Source organism: Sapajus apella, unplaced genomic scaffold (assembly GCF_009761245.1).
Source record: "Sapajus apella isolate SASKATOON/1434 unplaced genomic scaffold, GSC_monkey_1.0 scaffold116, whole genome shotgun sequence".
NCBI lineage: Eukaryota > Metazoa > Chordata > Mammalia > Primates > Cebidae > Sapajus > Sapajus apella.
Genome location: NW_022437056.1, coordinates 1,795,430 through 1,817,387, shown reverse-complemented (window position 1 = coordinate 1,817,387; position 21,958 = coordinate 1,795,430). Strand labels below are relative to the sequence as shown.

Genomic DNA, 21,958 nt, shown 5'->3' with positions numbered 1-21,958 from the left:
ATAAAGTTCTTGTGCTGTGTTTGTCTCCTCCATGAAGTCGTTTATGATCTTCTCTATGCTGGTGATTCTAGTTAGCATTTTGTCTACCCTTTTTTCAAGGTTCTTAGCTTCCTTGCATTGGGTTAGAACATACTTCTTTAGCTTGGAGACGTTTGTTATCCCCCTTCTGAAGCTTGCTTCGTCTATTAGTCAAACTCATTCTCCATTCAGTCTTGTTCCCTTGGTGAAGAGGAGTTGTGATCCCTTGGAGAAGAGGCATTCTGGTTTTTGGTGGTTTCATCCCATCCTCTTGGATTTATCTACCATTTGTCTTTGAAGTTGGTGACTTTTGGTTGGGACCTCTGAGTGGACACCCTTGTTGATGTTGAAGCTATTTCTTTCTGTTTGTTAGTTTTCCTTCTAACAGTCAGGATCCTATGCTGCAGGTCTGCTGGATTTTAGACCCTGCTTGCCTGGGAATCAACTGTGGGGCTGCAGAACAGCAAAGAGTGCTGCCCGTTTCTTCTTTTGGTAGCTTCATTGTAGAAGGATACCCGCCAGATGTCAGCCAGAGCTCTGCTGTATGAGGTGCCTCCCAGTCAGAATACATGGAAGTCAAGGAACCACTTGAGGAGGCAATTTGTCCCTTATTATAGCTCAGTTGCTGTGCTTGGAGTTCTGTTGCTTTCTTCAGAGCTGCTGGTCAGGGATGTTTGTCTGCTGAAACCGAACCCACAACCTCCCTTTTTCCCAGGTGCTCTGTCCCAGGAAGGTGGGGGCTTTATTTATTAATCTCTGATGGACAGCTGCCTTTTTTCAGAGATGCCCTGCCCAGCAAGAAAGGAGTTTAGTCACAGACTGCCTGCAGACGCCTTGCAGAGCTTATGTGGCCTCGACCTAGTTACTGTGTGAACTTCCTGGCAACACTGTTTACACAGGTGGAATTAAAACATCTTACCTGGGCCTCAGTAATGGTGGATGCCCTCCCTACATCAAGCTCAAAAGTCCCAGGTTGAGCTCAGACTGCTGGGCCACCTGCAGGAATTTCAAACCAGTGGATCTTAGTTTGCTGGTCTTCATGGGGTTGGACCTGTGGAGCCAGATCACTTGGCTCCCTGGATTCAGCCCCCTTTTTTTTTTTCAGGAGAATGAACAGTTATGTCTCACTGGTGTTCCAGGTGCTACTGGGGTATGAGAAGAAAAAAGAAAAAAACTGCTGCAGCTAAAAGGGCTGCCTAGTTTTGTGCTGGAAACCTGGGGCACTGGTGTTGTAGGCACCAGAGGGAATCTCTTGGTCTGTGGGTTGTGAAGACCATGGGAAAAACTCATTAGCTGAGCCAGAGTGCCAGAGTGTCCAGAGAAGTACCTAATGGCTTCCCTTGGCTAGGAGAGGAAGTTCTCTGGCCCCTTAAGCTTCCTGGGTTAGGTGACACCCCACCTTACTTCAGTTTGCCCTCCTTGGGCTACACCCAGTGACTAACCAGTCCCAATGAAAAGAACCTAGGAACTTGGTTGGAAATGTGTAGATCACTTGTCTTCTGGCTCACTCTTACTAGGAAGTGTGGATCTAAGCTGTTTCTGTTAGGCCATCTTGGCAAAAGTCCTGATGTGGTAGATATTTTCAAGGGGTTTAGAGCATCTAAAGATACTTCTTGCTCAATCCTGTTGTTCTCAATTTTCCATTTCAGAGCTGTTGGAATTTTTAATTGATTTATATGTGTACTGTTGTTATTGTTTCTAAGTTTGCTTTAGTGTCTGTAAAAGCCAAGTCATTAGCTTCCTCTATGGACATTCATTTTCAGACACACTTTGCTTTATCCTTTGAAACAAATGGAAGAATATTTCTGTTGCTAGTATTCACTCCTTGGAAACATCGGAAATCACACTGTCTATATGAAGTGAAGAAAAGTAGTGTGACCAGTTATGTCCCCGTAGATATAGAGGTGATTCTGTACTTTGCCTCCTCTGTTGCTGTTATTTTCTATGTCAGCCTTCAGCATGGTATTAATGGTATATTGGATGTTGGCTATGTGTCAAATAAGATATTGCTTAGTGCCTAATTATTCTAAGGATGTATTTTGGAAATCAAGGATAAGGGAGGAAAATAGAAAAAAAAAGGACCCAGAAATATTCTTACTGATGCTCAAATTTAATGTGGCCTTTGTATTTTCAGAATTGTATTTTGAAAATGTATTTCTAAATGACTGATAGATTGAATGTTGATAGTTGTACATTGAAAATTTCAATAAATGTGCATATGGTAAAATAGGTTTAGTCCAGAGAAAGCACAGGAGAGTAACTGAAATGCAGGCTATGACATCATCTACTATGAGATCTGAGGCCTGACAGAGCCATTTACTAGTCAGGAGAATTTGGGCAAGTTGCATAATGTTTTAATGTGCACTTTTCTTAGAACTAATTAAAAAAAAAAAAAGGGGAGTGCCTGGCAAGGTGGCCAAATAGGAACAGCCCTGGTGCACAGCTCCCAGTGAGAGTGACACAGAAGCCAGATGATTTCTGTGTTTGTAACTGAGATACCTGTTTCATCTCATTGGGACTGGTTAGAAATTGGGCACAGCCCAAGGAGGACAATCCTAAGCAGAATGGGGCATCGCTTAACCCAGGAAGCTCAAGGCGCCAGGTTTAGGCGCCAGGGAACTCCCTCTCCTAGTATAGGGAAGCCATAGGGACTATTCCCAGCCCTTGGGCTCAGATAATGTGCGTCTCCAGTGGTATTCACAACCCACAGACCAGGAGATTCCTTCAGGTGCCTACAACCCCAGGGCCCTGGGTTTCCAGCACAAAACTGGGTGGCCATTTGGGAAAATATCAAGCTAGCCACAGCAGTTTTTTTTTTTTTCTTATACAAGTGGTACCTGGAATGCCAGCACGATAGAACCATTTACTCCCCTGAAAAAGGAAGCTGAAGCCAGAGAGCCAAATAATCTGACTCAGTGGGTCCCACCCCCATGAAAAGCACCAAGCAAAGATCCACTGGCTGGAAATTCTCACAGCCAGCACAGCAGTCTGAGCTCAATCTGGGATGTTCAAGCTTGGTGGGGAAAGGGGCATCTGCCTTTGCTGAGGCTTCAGTAGGTGGTTTTAACCTTACCTGTATAAACCAAGTATCTAGGAAGTTTGAAATGGGTAAAGACCACCACAGCTCAGCAAGGCCACTGCAGGCAGACTGTGTCACTAGATGCCCTCCTCACTGGGCAGAGTATCTCTGAAAAATGCCAGCAGCCAATCAGGGAGTTATAAATAAAGCCCCCACCTTCCTGAGACAGAGCACATGGGAAAAGGGGTGGTTATAGGTACAGCTTCAACAGACTTAAATGTCCCTACCTGGGAGCTCTGAAGAAAGCAGCAGATCTCCAAGCACAGTGTTTTAGCTATAATAAGACACTCACTGTCTTCTCACATGGCTCCCTGATCCCTGTGTATCCTGAGGAGGACGGGTTAACAGTCACCTCATACAGGAGAGCTCTGGCAGGCTTCTGGTGGGTACCCTTCTGGGATGAAGCTGCCAGACGAAGGAACAGGCAATCTTTGCTGTCCTGCTGGTGATTCCCAGACAAGCAGTGTCTGGAGTGTACTTCTAGCAAAGTCCAGAAGACCTGCAGCAGAGGGACCCAATTGTTAGAAGGAAAACTAACAGAAAGAAATGGTGTCAACATCAAAAGAAAGGACGTTCACTCACAGACCCTAACCAAAGGTTACCAACTTCAAAGATGAAAGGTAGAGACATCCAAAAGATGGGAAGAAACCAGCACAAAAAGGCTGAAAATTCCAAAAGCCAGAATATGTCTTCTTCTCCAACGGATATCAACTCTCCTGCAGCAAGGGAACAAAACAGGATGGATAATGAATTTGATAACTTGACAGAAGCAGGCTTCAGAAAGTGGGCAATCACAATCTCTGAGCTACAGGAGCATGTTCTAACCCAATGTAAAGAAGCTAAGAACCTTGAAAAGGGTAGACAAAATGCTAACTAGAATCACCATCATAGAGACAAACTTTAACGACTTAATAGAGCTGAAAAACACAGCACGAGGACTTTGTGAAGCATATACAAATTTCAGTAGCCGAATCGATGAAGCAAAAAAAAGGGTATCAGAGATTGAAGATCAACTAAATAAAGTGAGAAGACAAGACTAGAGAAAAAAAGAGTGAAAAGAAATGAACAAAGTTTCCAAGAAATATAGGATTACGTGAAAAGACTAAATCCATGTTTGATTCGTGTAGCTGAAAGTGTCAGGGAGAATGAAACCAATTTGGAAAACACTCTTCAGGATATTATTCCAGAACTTCCCCAACCTAGCAAGGCAGGCCACATTCAAATTCAGGAAAAACAGAGACCACCACAAAGATACTCCTCAAGAAGAGCAACCCCAAGACATATAATAGTCAGGTTCACTAGGGTTGAAATGAAGGAAAAAATGCTAAGGGCAGCCACTGAGAAAGGTCAGATTATCCAAAAAGGGAAGTCCATCACACTCACATACTATCTCTTGACAGAAACTCTACAGGACAGAACAGAGCGGGGGGCAATATGCAACATCCTTAAAGAAAAGAATTTTCAACCCAGAATTTCATAGCCAGCCAAACTAAGGTTTATATGGAAAGGAGAAATAAAATCCTTTATGGGCAAGCAACTGCTAAGAGATTTTGTCACTATCAGGCCAGCCTTACAAGAGCTCCTGAAGGAAGCAATAAACATGGAAAGGAAAAACCGGTACCAGCTACTGAAAAAAGCATACCAAATTGTAAAGATCAATACTATGAAGAAACTGTATCAACTAATAGGCAAAACAACCAGGTAACATCATAATGTCAAGATCAAATTCACATATAACAATATTAACGTTGAATGGAAATGGGCTAAACGCCCCATTTGAAAGACACAGACTGGCAAATTGGATAAAGGGTCAAGACCCATTGGTGGATGTATTGAAGAGAGTCATCTTAAGTCCAAAAACACAAATAGGCTCAAAATAAAGGGATGGAGGAAGATTTAGCAAGAACATGGAAAGAAGAAAAAAAAAAAAAAAAAAGCAGAGGTTAAAATCCTAGTCCCTGAAAAAACAGACTTTAAACCAAAAAAGTTAATAACAGACAAATAGGGCATTATATATTGGTGAAGGGATCAATGCAACACAGAGAGCTAACTTTCCTAAGTACATACACACCCAATACAGGAGCACCCAGATACATAAAGCAAGTTCTTAATGACCTACAAAGAGGCTTAGACTCCACACAATAATAAAGGGAGACTTTAACATTCCACTGTCAATATTGGACAGATCAACGAGACCGAAAATTAGCAAGGATATCCAGGACTTGAACTCAGGTCTGGACCAAGCAGACCTAATAGACATACACCCCAAATACACAGAACATACGTTCTTCTCAGCACCACATTGCAGTTATTCTAAAACTGACCACATAATTAGCAGAAAAACACTTCTCAGCAAATGTAAAGGAACAGAAATCATAACAGTCTCTCAAATCACAGTGCAATCAATTAGAACTTAGCATTAAGAAACTCACTAAAACCATATAACTACATGGAAAGTGAACAACTTGCTCCTGAATGACTACTGGATAAATAATGAAATGAAGGCAGAAATAAAGATATTGTTTGCAAACAATGAGAAATTGTACCAGAATCTCTGGGACACATTTAAAGCAGTGTGTAGAGAAAAATTTATAGCACTAAATGTCCACATGAGAAGTGAGGAAAGACCTAAAATTTGCACCCTAATGTAATGACTAAAGGAATTGGAGGAATAAGAACAAAAAAATTCAGAAGCTAGCAGAAGGCTAGAAATAACTAACGCAAGAGCAGAACTGATGGATATAGGGACACACACCAAAACAACCTTCAAAAAATCTATGAATCCTGGAGCTGGTGTTTTGAAAACATCAATAAAACCGATGGACCACTAGCCAGACTAATAAAAGAGAGAATAATCAAATAGATGCAATAAAAAATGATAAAGGTGTTATCACCACCTATCCCACAGAAATACAAACTACCATCAGGGAGTACTATAAACCCTCTAGCAAGTAAACCAGAAAATCTAGAATAAATTCAAAAATTCCTGGATACTTACACCCTTCTAAGACTAAACCAGGAGGAAGTCAAATCCCTGAATAGCCCAATAACAAGAGCTGAAATTGAGTCAGCAATTAATAGCCTACCAACCAAAAAAAGTTAGGACCAGACAGATTCACAGGTGAACTCTACCAGAGGTACAAAGAGAGGCTTGTACCATTTCTTCTGAAACTATTCCAAACAATACAAAAAGAGAGAATCCTCTCTAATTAATTTTGTGAGACCAACATCATTCTGAATACCAAAACCTGGCAGAGACACAACTAAAGAAAATTTCAGCCAATATCCATAATGAACATCAGTGCAAAAATCCTCAGTAAAATACTGGCAAACTGAATGCAACAGCACATCAAAAAGCTTATCCATGACGATCAAGTCAGCTTCATCCTGGGGATGCAGGGCTGGTTCAACATATGCAAATCAATAAACATAATCAAACACATAAAGAGAACCAAAGACAAAAACTATGATTATCAATAGATGCAGAGAAGAGCTGCAACACAATTTAACAGCCATTTATGCTAAAAAAAAAAAAAAAAAAAAAAAAAAAACATTCTAAATAAAGTAGGTATTGATGGAATCTCTCAAAATAATAAGAGCTATTTATGACAAACCCACAGCCAGTATCATACTGAATGGGCAAAAACTGTAAGCATTCCCTTTGAAACAAGGATGTTCTCTCTCACCCCTCCTATTCAACATAGTATTAGAAGTTCTGACCAAGGCAATTAGGCAAGAAAAAGAAATAAAGGGCATTCAATTAAAAAAAGAGACAAATTGTCTCTATTTGCAGACGACATGAGCGTATACTTAGAAGACCCTATCATCTCAGCCCCAAATCTCCTTAAGCTGATAAGCAACTTCAGCAAAGTTTCAGGATACAAAATCAATGTGCAAAAATCACAATAATTCCTACACACCAATAACAAACATAGAGCCAAATCATGAGTGAACTCTCATTCATCACTGCTACAAAGAGAATTAAATACTTAGGAATACAACTAACAAGGGATGTGAAGGACCTCTTCAAGGAGAACTACAAACCACTGCTCAAGGAATTAAGAGCTGACACAAACAGATGGAAAAACTTTCCATGCACATGGATAGGAAGAATCAATATTGTGAAAACTGCCATACTGCCCAAAGCAATTTACAGATTCAATGCTATCCCCATCACACTACCACTGAATTTCCTCACAGAATTGGAAAAACAACTACCTTAAATTTCATATGGAACCAAAAAAGGGCCCACATAGCCAAGACAATCCTAACCAAAAAGAACAAAGTTGGAAGCATCACACTACTTCAAACTATACTACAAGCCAACAGTAATCAAAACAGCATAATAGTGGTACCAAAACAGAGATAGAGACCAGTGGATCAGAACAGAGGACTCAGAAGTAATGCCACACATCTACAACCATCTGATCTTTGGCAAACCTGACAAAATCAATGGAGAAAGAACTCCCTGTTTAATCAAAGCTGTTGGGAAAATGGGCTAGCCATGTGCAGACAGCCAAAACTGCGTCTATTCCTTACACCTTATACAAAAATAAACTCCAGATGGATTTCAGATTTAAACATAAGACCTAACACCTTAAAAACCCTAGGAGAAACTGTAGGTAAACCATTTAGGACATATCATGGGCAAGAACTTCATGACTAAAACACCAAAAGCAATGGCAACAAAAGCCAATATAGACAAATGACAGCTAAGTAAACTAAGGAGCTTCTGCACAGCAAAACAATCATTAGAGTGAATTGGCAACTAACAGAATGGGGAAAAATTTTTGCCATCTACCCATATGACAAAGGGCTGTAGAATCTACAAAAATTTAAATTTACAAGAAAAAAACAACCACCCCATCAAAAAGTGGACGAAGGATGTGAACAAACACTTCTCAAAAGGAGACATTTATAGAGCCAACAAACATATGGATAAAAGCTCATAATCTCTGGTTATTACAGAAATGCAAATCAAATCCACATTGAGATACCACCTTATGCCAGTTAGAATGGTGATCATTAAAAAAATCAGAAGACAGCAGATGCTGGAGAGGATGTGGACAAATAGGAACATTTTTACACTGTTGGAGGGAATGTCAATTAGTTCAGCCATTGTGGAAGGCAGTATGGCAATTCCTCAAGGGTCTAGAAGTAGAAATGCCATTAGACCCAGCAATCCCATTACTAGATATATACTCAAAGGATTATAAATCATTCTATTATAAAGACACATGCACACATATGTTTATTGCAGCACTGTTCACAATACCAAAGACTTGGAACCAACCCAAATGCCCATCAACAATAGACTGGATAAAGAAAACATGGCAGCAGCTTCTGCATGGCTAAGTAAACAGTCATTAAAGTGAATCGGCAACCAACAGAATGGCAAAAAATTTTTGCACTTTACCCATCTGACAAAGGGCTGATATCCAGAATTTACAAAGAACTAAAACAGATTTACAAGAAAAAAACAAACAAGCTGACTGAAAAGTGGGCAAAGGATATGAACAGATACTTTACAAAAGAAGACATGCATGAGGCCAACAGACATGAAAAAATGCTCATCAGAACTGGTCGTCAGAGAAATGCAAATCAAAACTACATTGAGATACCATCTCACACTAGTTAGAATGGTGATCATTAAAAAAACCAGAGACAACAGATGCTGGAGAGGATGTGGAGAAATAGGAACACTTTTACATTGTTGGTGGGAGTGTAAATTACTTCAACCACGGTGGAAGACAGTGTGGTGATGCCTCAAGGACCTAGAAATAGAAATTCCATTTGACCCAGCAATCCCATTACTGGGTATATATCCAAAGGATTACAAATCGTTCTACTATGAGGACACGTGCACACGAATGTTCATTGCAGCACTGTTTACAATAGCAAAAACCTGGAACCAACCCAAATGCCCATCGATGACAGACTGGACAGGGAAAATGTGGCACATATACACCATGGAATATTATGCAGCCATCAACAACGATGAGTTCGTGTCCTTTGTAGGGACATGGATGAACCTGGAAACCAGCATTCTCAGCAAACTGACACAAGAGCAAAAAATCAACCACCACATGTTCTCACTCACAGGCGGGTGTTGAACAATGAGAACATATGGACACATGGAGGGGAGCACTACACACTGGGGTCTTTTTGGGGGGAAATAGGGGAGGGACAGTGGGGGTGGGGAGTTGGGGAAAGATAGAATGGGGAGAAATGCCCGATATAAGTGATGCAGAGGAAGACAGCAAATCACACTGCCACGTGTGTACCTATGCAACAATCTTGCATGTTCTTCACATGTACCCCAAAACCTAAAATGCAAAAAAAAAAAAAAAAGAAACCGTTTCACATATATACCATGGAATATTATGCAGCCATAAAAAAGATAAGTTCATGTTCTTTGTCGGGACATGCATGAAGGTGGAAACCATCATTGTCTGCAAACTGACTCAAGAACGAAACCAAACACTGCATATTCTCACTCATAAGTCGGTTGTGAACAATGAGAACACATGAACAAAGTGAGGGGAACATCACACATCAGGGCTTGTCAGGGGGTGTGGGGCTTAAGGAGAGATAGCAGGGGGTAGGGGCCTACGGGAGGGATAGAATTAGGAGAAATACCTAATGTAGATGACGCGTTGATGGATGCAGCAAACCACCATGTACTAAAGTATAATAACAAAAAGTTAAATAAAATCATTAATTTAAAAAGTAATAAAAAAATAGAATCTATCCGATAGTGTGTAATCAAGATTAAATGATGTAATGCAGTTAGAAAAACTGTTCCCAATGGCAGGTAATTTGTGTTTGATCAATGATGTCTGATATTATATTGCTAAAGGTGATTATGTTGAAACAGATTTCTCTATTACTTTGTCCATTTCTACCACCTGTGTATATGACTGAGTATTGGGGTCAGTGATTTATTGTGTATCGATCAGTACTAATTTGTGTAAGCTCAAGATGTAATATGATTAAGGAGACACTGCCGACCCCTGGCAAACTGTGGATTGGGCTTCCTGTCTCCAAATGTTTGGTCTAGTGTATCGTAAATTCCATTGTCAGTAGAATAAGAGGATATCATGGGTGCAAAGAAAACATTTGCTAGTGAATGTCCCAAACATTATGATGAAAAATAATTATTTCATATTTACTTAGCATTTAGTTTACCTTCATTTAAAAACCTAAAGAATGCTTTCTTTTAAATTAAGTCTGAAAGAAAACTGTTGTTTTTCATGACAAAATAATAAATGTAACTATTTGCTATTGGCCCAATATGGTCCAGATATTTTGCTTTGAATATTGTACAACATCTGCCGAAGAACCCCTGCTTAGCGGGTATGGTGATTAGTGTTTTACAGGTGAGGAAGCGAAGACTTACAATGTCCAAGTCATAAACAAATACTGTACTCATACTTTGCTATGGCTAAATGTATGTTCTTTCAAGAATCCTATTCTGTTTCTATAGCATATTATAGATATTAGTATAAAATAACGATACACACCTTATTCCTACCCACGTATGTGCACATGTGATCATAGTTTCCCACCATTTTTCACATTTAGGTGACAAACAGAAAGCTGAAATTGCCAGAAGCTTCACAGGATATCTAGATTTTCTTTGTGTTCTGAAAATATGTCTTGAAAGGTAATGATGCTCAAATGGTGCTACAATAATTTCTTGGACTTATTGCTTGAAAGTAATGTTAATAAAGGGATCATAACCTTCAATCTTTTCTTCCTGCTGTAATTACAGGATGTTCCATTTTTTGATACATTGAAAATGGTCATGACATTTTACTTACAAAGTATTGGCAATACTGATAGGTTCTTTATGATACCTGGCATACAAATTTTTGAAACATTTTTATCCCCTATTAAATATTATTTTAAAATGTGATTTTTTTTTTCCATGGGAATATCTTAGTCCATTTTCTGTTACTGTAACAGAATACCACAGACTGGGTAATTTATAAGGAACATAAATAAATTTCTCACATTCTAGAAGCCGGGAAGTCTGAGATCAAGGCAGGAGCAAGCTTGGTTGTCTGGGAAACACTGCACCCTCTTGAGGGAGGAATGTTGTATTCTCACGTGGCAGAAGGCAGATGGACAAAATGGCATGACTCTGCTCCATAAAGCCCTTTTATAAGGACACCTAATCCCATTCACAAAAAAAAGAGCTCTCAAGGCCTGATCACTTTGTAAATGCTCCACCTTGTAATACTCTCATACTGAAAGTATTTAAACCATAGTAGAGGATATCACCTGTATCGTTCTTGAAATACCTGATTGCTTCCATAGAACAAGTTGATGGAGAATGTAAAGAATGAATTTAACTCTCTGCAATCAAATTTCAAGTGCTTGTAAACCAACTTGCAACAAGCATGTCTCTGAGCAAGTTTAACTTCTTAGCCATGGACGTGGTCTAACAGTAAATTTTTATTATTTAAAAGTTGTTAACAGGCAGTGGCTCATGCCTATGATCCCAGCACTTTGGGAAGCCGAGGCCGGCAGATCATGAAGTCAGGAGTTGAAGACCAACCTGGCCAACATGGTGAAATCCTGTCTTTACTAAAAATACAAAGATAGACATGGTGGTGCATGCCTGTAATCCCAGCTACTTGGGAGGTGGAGGTTTCAGTGAGACGAGATCACAGCACTGCACAGTAGCCTGGGCAACAGAGTGAGACTGTCTCCAAAAAGAAAAAAGTTGTTAATAAATTTTAGGACAGGTTCAATGCGTAGTCTTAACAGTGTCATCTCACAATTTGAACAAGACATAGGAAGTGTCAGAAAGTACTTTATTCAAGGCTGTGGTAAATGTTAGAAATACTTCATGATCTTCACTCGCTGCCTGCCCTTCATTCCCTGTTTCAGACCTAATACCACCTGCCTAATTGCAATGCCCACTGTGCCTCATGATCCCATTGCTAAGATGAAACTCCTTTCTCTCCTTAATATACTTTCCCTGAAGTAAATCCCATTTGAGAAATTAGCGTCTCATCTGCTAATCACTTGTCTCTCTCGCTTGCATGTAAAGTATTTGCTGCAATTCCTACACCCTGTTGGTTTTAGTCACTCAGTAGGTCCAAGTGCATCCACGTCCATCTTTTTTCTCCCTAATCCACTCTCCTCTCTCCCATGGGCTGCCCTCATGGGCTTCCAACATCTGCCCTACTCAGGACTCTCTCTCAGTTCAGTTCTCAATGGTAGCCAGTTGGTCTTATCAGATCACAGATGAGTTGGTGTTATTACTCATCTTCAAACTCTTAAGGGTATCCTTATGTGCTACAAAGAAACTACATGCCTATCACCTGGGCCCTGAGTTCTGTGTCCCCTCCTTTCTTCCCCAGCTTCTCCCACAGCATTTCCCCTTCACAGCAGCTCACCAACAACCCAACAGACAATCATTTCTCAAAAACTTAGCTGCGAGGCTGTCCTGAGGACATTGCCTAAAAAGCATGAGTCCTTCTAAAACTATTCCCAACAATACAAAAATAGGGAATTCTCCCTAACTCATTATATAAGACCAACATCATCCTCATACCAAAACCTGGCAGAGACACAACTAGAAAAGAAAACTTCAAGCTAATATCCATGATAAACATTCATGCAAAAATCCTCAATAAAATAGTGGCAAACTGAATCCAACAGCACATTTAAAAGCTTATCCAAGGGGAGGATCCAAGATGGCTGATTAGGAGCAGCTCAGGATTTCAGCTCCCAGCCAAAGTGCAGAGGGTGAGTAGATGCTGCATTTCCAGATAGATTTTTATTACCCACAGACCAGGAGATTCCCAGGCAGAGGAGCCCCATGGGTCACCAGTGTGGTTGTTTTGGCTGGCGCGGCAGGTCACCACACAAAATACACGGCTCTGGGTGCCATTTTAGCGGGTGATTGGAGCTCCTGGGAGACAGAGTCACCCATTCAACTGATAAAAAGGGGACTGAAACAGGGAGCCAGGCCAGGAGATTCCCAGGCAAAAAAGTGACATGAATCTCTACGCACAGAGGGTCACCGCATGGGAAATCACACAGATCCCGGTGCCTTTTCAACAGGTGACTGGAATGTCTGGGAGACAAAGTCACCCATTCAACTGAAAAAAAAAAGGGGGACTGAAACAGGGAGCTAGGCCAGGAGATTCCCTGGCAAAAAAGCATCATGAGTCTACAGCGGCTGTTTCAGCTGGTGCAGCAGGTCTACACACGAGAAATGACACAAATCCAGGCACCATTTCAACTGGTGACTGGGATGACTGGGAGACAGAGTCGCTCATTCAAATGAAAGAAAAAAAAAAAAAAAAAAAAAGATCTGAGGCCGGGAGCTGGGTCAATGGGCTCGGCTGATCCCACCCCAAGAAAAAAAAGCAATGTGAAATGCTCTGCATTGAGAGTTTCACAGCAAGAACAGCTGAACCCAGGACGGTCCAGCTCTGTGGGGGAGGGGCGTCCACCACTACTGAGGCAATCCACCAGTACTGAGGTAGTCTGCCATTGCCAGGCAGTCCACCATTACAGAGACAGTCCACCATTACAGAGGTGGGCCACCATTGCCGAGGCAGTTCTAACTATACCCCTATAAACAGGACTGCAGGGAAGTTCACATAGCAGCTGAGTGGAGCACATAGCAGCTCAGCAAATCCTCTGCAGGCAGATTGTGACTAGGCTGCCTCCTCACCCGGCAGGGCAGCCCTGAAAAAAGGCAGCAGCATGACATAAACTTCTAAATAAAGCCCTAACTCCCCGGGACAGAGCACCTAGAAAAAAATTTTTAAAAGGTGTTTATGAGTTCTGCTGCAGCAGACTTAAACATACCTGCCCAGCAGCTCTGAATGGGACAATGGAGCTCACAGCTCAGCACCTGAGCTCCTATAAAGGACAGAATGTATCCTCAAGCAGCTCCCTGACCCCCGTATATCCAAAGAGTCACCTCATAAAGGAGAGCTCAGACTAACATCTGGCGGGTATACTTCTGGGACAAAAGTAGCAGAAGAAGAAACTGGCAGCAACCCTTCCTGTTCTGCAGCTGCTGCAGGTGATTCCCAGGCAAACAGGGCCTGGAGTGGACCTCAGCAGTCCTACAGCAGAGGGGCCTGACTGTGAGAAGGAAAATTAAGAAAGAGAAAGAAATAACTTCATCATCAATGAACTGGATGTCCACTCAGAGACCCCATCTGAACGTCAATAACTACAAAGTTGACAGGTAGATAAACCCACAAAGATGGGTGAAAACCAGTGCAAAAAGGATGAAAACACCCAAAACCAGAGCACCTCTCCTCCTCCAAAGGATCACAACTCTTCACCAGCAAGGGAACAAGGCTGGATGGAGAATTAGTCTGACGAATTGACAGAAAGAGGCTTTATAGGGTGGGTAATAAGAAACTTCTCTGAGATAAAAGAACATATTCTAACCCAATGCAAGGAAACTAAGAACCTTGAAAAAAGTTTGATGATATGCTAACAAGAATAAACAGCTTTGAGATCAATATGAGTGAATTGATGGAGTTGAAAAACATAACACGAGAACTTTGTGAAGCATACACAAGTTTAAACAGCCGAATTGACCAAGCAGAAGAAAGGATATCACAGGTTGAAGATCAAATCAATAAAATAAAATGAGAAGGCAAGATCAGAGAAAAAAGGTACCAAGAAATGAACAAAGTTTCCAAGAAATACGGGACTGTATGAAAAGACCTAATCTACGTTTGACAGGTGTACCTGAATGTGAACGAGAGAATGAATCCAAGTTGGAAAATACTCTTCAGGATATTATCCAGGAAAAATTCCACAACCTAGCAAGTCAGGCCAATATTGAAGTCCAGGAAATACAGAGAACACCACAAAGATATTCCTCCAGAAGAGCAACCCCAAGGCACATAATCGTCAGATTCACCAGGGTTGAAATGAAGGAGAAAATGTTAAGGGCAGACAGAGAGAAAGAACAGGTTACCCACAAAGGGAAGCCCATCAGACTCACAGTGGATCTCTCAGCAGAAATTCTATAAGCCAGAAGAGAATGGGGGCCAATATTCAACATCCTTAAAGAAAAGAACTTGCAACCCAGAGTTTCATATCCAGCCAAACTAAGTTTCATTAGCAAAGGAGAAATAAAATCCTTTATGAACAAGCAATTACTCAGATTTCATCACCACCAGGCCTGCTTTACAAGAGCTCCTGAAAGAAGCACTAAACAAGGAAACGAACGGCCAATATCAGTCACTCCAAAAACATACCAAATGGTAAGGAGCATGGACACAATGAAGAAACTGCATCAATTAATGGGCAAAACAGCCAGCTGGCATCAAAATGGCAAGATCAAATTCACACATAACAATATGAACCCTAAATGTAAACGGACTAAGTGTCCCACTCAAAAGACACAGACTGGCAAATTGGATAAAAAGCCAAAACCCATCAGTGTGATGTATCCAGGAAACCCATCTCACGTGCAAGGATACACATAGGCTCAAAATAAAGGGATGGAGGTAGATTTACCAAGCAAATGGAGAGCAAAAGAATCAGGAGTCGCAATTCTGGTCTCTGATAAAATAGACTTTAAACCAACAAAGATCAAAAGAGACAAAGAAGGACATTACATAATGGTATAAGGATCATTGGAACAAGAAGAGCTAATGATCCTAAATATATATGCACCTAATACAAGATCACCCAGATACATAAAGCAAGTTCTTAATGACTTACAAAGAGACTTAGACTCCCACACAAAAATAGAGGGAAACTTTAACACCCCACTGTCAATATTAGACAGATCAATGACACAGAAAATTAACAAGGATAAACAGGACTTAAACTCAGACCTTGACCAAGCAAACCTGACAGACATTTACAGAACTCTCCACCCCAAATCCACAGAATATACATTCTTCTCAGCACCACATTAAACCTACTCTAAAATTGACCACATAATTGGAAGTAAATCACTACTCAACAAATGCAAAAGAACAGAAATCATAACAAACAGTCTCAGACCACAGTGCAATGAAGTTAGGACTCGGAATTCAGAAACTAACTCAGAACTACACAGCTTCATGGAAACTGAACAACTGGCTCTTGAATGTTGACTGGATAAACAATGAAATGAAGGCAGAAGTAAAGATGTTCTTCGAAACCAACGAGAACGAAGACACAACACACCAGAATCCCTGGGACACATTTAAAGCGATGTCTAGAGGAAAATATATAGCAATAAATGTCCCCATGAGAAGCAAGGAAAGATTTAAAATTGATACCCTATCATCAAAATTGAAAGAGGTAGAGGAGGAAGACCAAAAGAACTCAAAACCTAGCAGAAGACAAGAAATAACTAAGATCAGAGCAGAACTGAAGGAGATAGAGACACAAAAAAAACCTTCAAAAAATCAGTAAATCCAGGAGCTTGTTTTTCAAAAATATCAACAAAATAGACCACTAACCAGATTAATAAAAAAAAAGAGAATAATCAAATACATGCAATAAAAAATGATAAAGGGCATATCATCACAGATTCCACAGAACTACAAACCACCATCAGAGATTATTACAAACAACTCTATGTGCATAAACTAGGAAACCTGGAAGAAATGGATAATTTCCTGAACACTTCCATCCTCCCATGCCTAAACCAGGAAGAAGTCGAAAACATTAATAGACCAATAACAAGGCCGGAAGTTGAGGCAGCAATTAATAGCTTACCAACAAACAAAACCCAGGTAGAGATGGGTTCACCGTCGAATTCTACCAGACATACAAAGAGGAGCTAGTACCATTCCTTATGAAACTATTCCAAACAATCCAAAATGAGGGAATCCTTCCCAAATCATTTTATGCAACTAACATCATCCTGATACCAAAACCCGGCAGAGACTCAACAAGAAAAGAAAACTTCAGGCCAATATCCATGATGAACATAGATGCAAAAATCTTCAATAAAATACTAGCAAACTGATTGCAACAGTTTATCCATCACTATCAAGTAGGCTTCATCTCAGGGATGCAAGGCTGGTTCAGCATACACAAGCATATAAACTTAATTCACCACATAAACAGAAACAAAGACAAAAATCACATGATTATCTCAATAGATGCAGAGAAGGCCTTTGACAAAATTCAACAGCCTTTATGCTAAAAACCCTCAAAAAACTAGGTATTGATGGAACATACCTCAAAATAATGAAAGCTGTTTACCACAAACCAACAGCTAATATCATACTCAATGGGCAAAAACTGGAAGCATTCCCCTTGGAATCTGGCACTAGACAAGGATGCCCCCTCTCACCACTGCTATTCAATATAGTATTAGAAGTTCTAGCCAGAGCAATCAGGCAAGAAAAAGAAATAAAGGGTATTGAATTAGGAAAGGAGAAAGTCAACCCAGAATCTGTTGAAACTGTTATGCAACTTCAGCGAAGTCTCAGGATACGAAATCAATGTGCAGAAGTCACAAGGATTCCTATACACCAATAACAGACTAGCAGAGCAAAATCAAGAGTGAACTGCCATTCACAATTGCTACGAACAGAATAAAATACCTAGGAATACAACTAACAAAGAATGTAAAGGACCTCTTCAAAGAGAACTACAAACCACTGTTCGATGAAATAAGAGAGGACACAAACAGATGAAGAAACATTCCATGGTCATGGTTAGGAAAATCAGTATTGTGAAAATGGCCGTAAGGCCCAAAGTAATTTACAGATTCAACACTATCCCCATTCAAGCTTCCAATGCCCTTCTTCACAGAATTGGAAAAAACCACCTTAAACTTCATATGGAACCAAAACAGAGCCCACATAGCCAAATCAATTCTAAGCCAAAAGAACAAAGCTCGAGGCATCATGCTACCAGACTTCAAACTATACTACAAGGATACAGTAATCAAAACAGCATGGTACTGGTACAAAAACAGAGATACGGACCAACAGAACAGAACAGAGGCCTCAGAGGCAACGCCACACATCTACAACCATCTGACCTTTGACAAACCTGACGAAAACAAGCAATGGGGAAGGGATTCCTTGTTTAATAAATGGTGTTGGGAAAACTGGCTAGCCATGTGCAGAAAGCAGAAACTGGACCCCTTCCTGACACCTCACACTAACATTAACTCCAAATGGATTAAAGACTTAAACATAAGACCTAACACCATAAAAACCCTAGAAGAAAATCTAGGCAAAACCATTCAGGACATAGGTGTAGGCAAGGACTTCATGACCAAAACACCAAAAGGATTGGCAACAAAAGCCAAAATAGACAAATGGGACCTAATCAAACTCCACAGCTTCTGCACAGCAAAAGAAACAATCATTGGAGTGAACTAGCAACCAGCAGAATGTGAAAAAATTTTTGCAATCTACCCATCTGACAAAGGGCTAATATCCAGAATCTACAAAGCACTAAAACAGATTTACAAGAAAAATACAAACAAGCCCATTCAAAAGTGAGCAAAGGATATGAACAGATACTTTAGAAGACATATATGAGGCCAACAAACTATGAAAAAATGCTCGTCATCACTGGTCGTTAGAGAAATGCAAATCAAAACTACATTGAGATACCATCTCACACTAGTTAGAATGGCGATCATTAAAAAATCTGGAGACAACAGATGCTGGAGAGGATGTGGAGAAATAGGAACACTTTTACACAGTTGGTGGGAGTGTAAATTAGTTCAACCATTGTGGAAGACAGTGTGGCGATGCCTCAAGGACCTAGAAATAGAAATTCCATTTGACCCAGCAATCCCATTACTGGGTATATATCCAAAGGATTATAAATCATTCTACTACAAGGACACATGCACACGAATGTTCATTGCAGCACTGTTTCAATAGCAAAGACTTGGAACCAACCCAAATGTCCATCGATGATAGACTGGACAGGGAAAATGTGGCACATATACACCATGGAATATTATGCAGCCATAAGAAATGATGAGCTCATGTTCTTTGTAGGGACATGGATGAACCTGGAAACCATCATTCTCAGCAAACTGACGTAAGAACAGAAAATCAAATACTGCATGTTCTCACTCATAGGTGGGTGTTGAACAATGAGAACACATGGACACAGGGAGGGGAGCATCACAAACTGGGGTCTGTCTGGGGGAAATAGGGGAGGGACAGCAGGGGGTGAAGAGTTGGGGAGAGATAGCATGGGGAGAAATGCCAGATATAGGTGATGGGGAGGAAGGCAGCAAATCACACTGCCATGTGTATACCTATGCAACTATCTTGCATGTTCTTCACATGAACCGCAAAACCTAAAATGCAATTTTAAAAAAAAGTAAACATAAATTAATAAATAATTTTAAAAAGTTTTTCCATCGCAATCAAGTTGGGCTTCATCTCTGGGATGCAAGGCTAGTTCAACATATGCAAATCTATAAACTTAATCCATTGCATAAACAGAACCAATAACAAAAAGCACATGATTACTCAATAGATGCAGAGAAGATGTTCAACAAAATTCAACAGCCCTTTATGCTAAAAACTCTCAATAAACTAGGTATTGATAGAATGTATCTCAAAATAATAAGAGCTATTTATGACAAACCCACAGACAAAATGATACTGAATGGGCAAAAACTGGAAGCATTCCCTTTGAAAACAGGCACAAGACAAGGATACTGTCTCACGCCATTCCTATTCAACATAGCATTGAAATTGCTGGCTGAGGCAAACAGGGAAGAAAAAGAAATAAAGGACATTCAATTAGGAAAAGAGGAAGTCAAAAGGTCCCTATTTGCAGATCACATGATTTTATATTTAGAAGACCCCACTGTCTGAGCCCAAAATCTCCTTGAGCTGATAAGCAGCTTCAGCAAAGTCCCAGGATACAAAATCAATGTGCAAAAATCACAAGCATTCCTATACACCAATAAAAGACAAATAGAGCCAAATAATGAGTGAATTCTCATTCACAATTGCTACAAAGAGAATAAAATACCTATGAATACAACTAACAAGGGATGTGAAAGAGCCCTTCAATAAGAATTATAAACTAGAGCCCAAATAAATAAGAGAGGACACTAACAGATGGAAAATCATTCCATGCTTATGTATAGGAAGAATCAGTATCGTGAAAATTGTCATACTGCCCAAAGTAATTTATAGATTCAACGCTATCCCCAGGAAGCTACCATTGACTTTCTTCACAAAATTTGAAGAAAAACCACTTTAAACTTCATATGGAACCCAAAAAGAGCCCACATAGTCAAGATAATCCTAAGCAAAAAAAGAAAACCTGGAGGCATCATGCTACCTGACTTCAAAGTACAGTACAAGGCTACAGTAATCAAAACAGTATGATATGGGTACCAAAACACAGATATAGACAAATGGAACAGAAGAGAGGCCTCAGTAGTAATGTGACACATCTACAACCATCTGATCTTTGACAAACCTGACAAAAACAAACAATAGGAAAAGGATTCTCTATTTAGTAAATGTTGGGAAAACTGGCTAGCCAGATACAGAGAGCTGTATCCCTTCCTTACACCTTATACAAAAATTAACTCCAGATGGATTAAAGATTTAAACCTTAGACCTAACACCCTAAGAACCCTAGGAGAAAACCTAGGCAATACCATTTAGGACATAGGCATGGGCAAGAACTTCATGACTAAAACACCAAAACCAATGGCAACAAAGCTAAAATAGACAAATGGGATCTAATTAAACTTAAGAGCTTCTGCACAGCAAAAGAAACTATCATTAGAGTGAACAGGCAACCAACAGAATTGAAAAAAAAAAAATGCAATCTAAATTTGGCTGATATGCAGAATCTACAAGTAACTTAAACCAATTTTCAAGAAAAAAACAACCCCATCAAAAAGTGGGCAAAGGCTATGAACAGACACTTCTGAAAAGAAGACCTTTATGCAGCCAACAAACAAATGAAAATAACTTCATCATGACTCATCATTAGAGAAATGCAAATCAGAACCACATCAAGATACCATCTCATGTGTCTTAGAATGGCAATTATTAAAAAGTCAGGAGACAACAGATGATGGAGGGGATGTGGAGAAATAGGAATGCTTTCACACTGTTGGTGGGAATGTAAATTAGTTCAGCCACTGTGGAAGATAGTGAGGCAATTCCTCAGGGATCTAGAACTAGAACTACTATTTGACCCAGTAATCCCATTACTGGGTATATACCCAAAGGATTACAACTCATTCTATTATAAAGACACATGTACATGTATATTTATTGTGGCACTTTTCACAATAGCAAAGACTTGGAATCAACCCAAATGCCCATCAATGATAGAATAAAGAAAATGTGGCACATATACAAGAAGGAATACTATGCAGCCATAAAAAAGGCCGAGTTCATGTCCTTTGCAGGGAAATAAAGCTGGAAACCATCATTCTCAGCAAACTGATATAAGAATAGAAAACTAAACACTGCATGTTCTCATTCATAACTGGGAGTTTAACAATGAGAGCAGATGGACATAGGGAGGGGAACATCACACACTGGGGCCTTTCAGGGGTTGGTTGGGTAGGGGAGGGATAGCAGGGGGTGGGGGTGAGTGGAGGAATAGCATTTGGAGAAATACCTAATATAGGTAATGGAGTGATGGATGCAGCAAGCCACCATGGCACATGTATACCTATATAACAAACCTACACTTTCTACACATGTACCCCAGAACATAAAGTGTATGTGTGTGTGTATATGTATGTATGTATGTATGTATATATGTGTGTGTGTGTATGTATATATATATATATATGAAAAAGCCTGAGTTGTTGCAGAGAAAAGCTTGTGCAAGTAAGGGAGTGCAAGGATTGCCTTATGAAGACAGAAGGTCTCATGTTTTAGGTAAATGTTT

General features: G+C 40.1%; 1 protein-coding gene and 1 long non-coding RNA gene across 4 annotated transcripts in view; both read left to right on the top strand.

The window, feature by feature from the left end:
- CSMD1 (CUB and Sushi multiple domains 1) overlaps positions 1–21,958 on the top strand; it is a 2,101,842-nt gene that overhangs the window by 1,931,181 nt on the left and 148,703 nt on the right. The window lies entirely within an intron of this gene.
- Positions 4,392–15,120, top strand: LOC116538063. The gene is made up of 3 exons (XR_004263484.1): positions 4,392–4,443; positions 14,485–14,489; positions 15,064–15,120. It is a non-coding gene; the product is annotated as an uncharacterized LOC116538063 (long non-coding RNA).